Consider the following 3,211-nt stretch of genomic DNA (forward strand, 5'->3'; position numbering starts at 1 on the left):
GTGTGTGTGTGTGTGTATATATATATATATATATATATATATATATATATATATATATATATATATATATATATATATATATATATATATATATTAAATTTAGATTTTTAAAACATAGGGTAAATAGTGAACAATTAATAAGATAAAGAAGGATAAAGATTATTATTTATATTTAATTTAGATTTTTTAAAATAGTTACTTTGTAAAAATGTTTGTTTAAATAATTTTTTTAACGATTATTAAAAGCTTAAATTTTAATATAAAGTTTATTTTTTTGTATGATACAATTTTTTAATTTTATTTGAATATATTATTCATTTTGTATATTAAAGTTACCATAATATACTTAATTATAATTGAAATAACTTTTAAAGTCAGAGATAACGTATAATGGAATATAACTTGAAAACCTTTGAAATGAATAATCGGTTTGAAATATTGTATGAAATCATCAATATCAATTTAAAATTATATATACACACACATACATAGCAAATCTATTACCCATTTGAACTCCAAATGTCTCAACTTTTTGATTTGTGGTGACTCACTAAAATTGTAATTCAACTACTCATATAAAAAAGACTCTTGCAACTTTTGATATAGTTTAGTATTTTTAGTAATTACCCTCTTTAAATATCAATTTATATTTTAATTGTAAATATTTATGTTCTTAATTTTATCATATCAAATCAACATTATTAAATAACAAAATTTTATAAATGAATAAACCTCATATTTCTTTATTGCATATGAAATTTAATAACATTAATTGTTTTTAATAATATAGGATAATTTTAATAATCAAATGACAAAATTTATAAAATACTTAATATTTATTTATATTAAAATATAGATCTAACGAAAAGAAAAATGAATTATTTTTGTCGCAAAAACCTGTTTAATTGGCAAATTATTTTGTGGACTTGGCAAATTTACCTTGCAAGATGAATTCTAGAAAACAGAAAATCAAAAGTGAGTATATACCTAGCCTCTGGAGTTTTTTTTTTTTTTGGTTAGAAACAAATGGCCTTTGGACTTTGAAATTGGTATTATCTGACAATCATTATTTCATGGACCATGGTATACACATTGACAAATTATTGTGTGGACCATGATCCACATAGCTGTGTGGACCATGAATATAATGTACATTTTTATTATACTAAAAGTACATTATTTTTGTACTGAAGGTACATTATTTGATAATATATATAAAATAATGTATTTACAGTATTTAAATAATGTACTTTATGTACATTTTTTTTAAAAAGTACTTTTAGTATATTAAAAATGTACTTTTTATTTATGGTCTACACAGTTGTGTGGACCATGATCCATGCAATAATGATTGATACACATTTATGTGAACGATAAATAAAAAGTACATTTTTAATATAATAAAAGTACCTATGCAATGACTCTCAACAAAAGTTAAGGGCAAACACTGTCGAATGTTGAATTAATTTTAAAGAAATCAAATTTTGTCCATGGTCAATTATATGTGGCTACATTAGGAGCAGACGACCTCAAAATTGTATTTTGCGATGAATCAAAAAATATTTGTACTTCTACTACTAATGTAGTTTACAAATAGGTTTTTAATATAATATTATCTTTTCTTATTCTTATTTTACAACAATACTTCATTTTAATTTATATAATGTTAATCTGTGCATCTTTAGTCATGATCAAATATATGTATTAGGATAATTTACCGTCTGTAAGTACAACTAAAAATGTCGTTTACAAAGAAGTTTACAATAATGTGTAATACAATTAAAATTGTAATCGTTTTTCATTAACTATTTCATATACTACGTACTATTTTGCTCTTTTTTTTTTTTACAGTACTTTTAATCTTTAGCCTACATTATATGTCCATGCATTGCACGGGTGCAACTACTAGTGTGCAAATAATATCACTATAGAGTGCAATTATTTAATTAATTACACTATAGAGTGCAAATTGGTATTAAATTATCTACAATAATAAGTATTACAAATTTACAATTTCTTTCAAAAGTAACATTTCATATATAAATATTACAATATTTACATTAGAATTACACTTTGTAAGTATCACATACAATTTCAATTATAAGTATAATAATATTTATCATTAGTAACAATCTATTACCCTTAGTTTTATCACAATTTCACACACACACACACACACACACATATATATATATATATATTATAAGTAACAATTTATTTATTTTAAATTGGTATTAAATTTTGTGTATGTAATAAGTATTATGATTTCTATCATAACTCATAAGTAACAAACAACTATATATCTTAGATCTCATTCAACCACTTTCATAGATTAAGATCCGTAAGACTGATTTTACATAATTGTGACTCCATTATTATATAATCAAGGATTTATTAATAGGAAATTGCAGAAGTTCTAGAAATGGCCTAATGTGACGTGCGGCCTGCGGGGAAGGCCGTCATTAATTAGTGGAATTAATTCATTAGTTTTTTAGTGCCACATTTCGTTTTCATTTATCATATCGTCCACTATTAGATGATTATTAGTAATTATAATAAATCTAATCAAAATTAAATTAGGGTGTACATAATAGTCTTAGGATGTAAGGTTGTCCTTATTTTTGCAATACTCTTTCACTCTCAAAAATTTTACATCACTAAATTTTTCACTTTCTTTACAATTTTTTCTACATCGATGCAATACTCTTTTACTTTCAAAGAGGATCTCATATTCACATGCATCACATCAAAACAAAATAAAAAGAAAATTAAAAACGAAAATGAAAGAATATATATATATATATATATATATATATATATATATATATATATATATATATATAAAACTAAAAAAGTACAAAATGCTACCTTTTGCTAACTATGTCATCATATAAAAAAAATTATTTTTCAATGTATCACCTCATTTAGCAAGGGGAAGATTGACTAGGATAAGGACAAGCTAAGATTTGATTCTTATCAAAAATAAAAAAAGTAATTAAAATACTAGAATACAAGAATTTAAAATTTATAGACCAGTTAGAAACATATTTCGCAATTTACATTTTTTTTAATGAAATTTTTAGGATAGAAGCGATGGTGGCTTCAAAGTTGGGTGAATCAATAAATCAAATGTTGGTTGGCTGCAGCAGATAGATACGACTTCTTAATGGGTTTGGTAATTCTTAATGTCTTCAATACTTGTATGATTGCT

This window comes from Ipomoea triloba, chromosome 7 (assembly GCF_003576645.1).
Source record: "Ipomoea triloba cultivar NCNSP0323 chromosome 7, ASM357664v1".
NCBI lineage: Eukaryota > Viridiplantae > Streptophyta > Magnoliopsida > Solanales > Convolvulaceae > Ipomoea > Ipomoea triloba.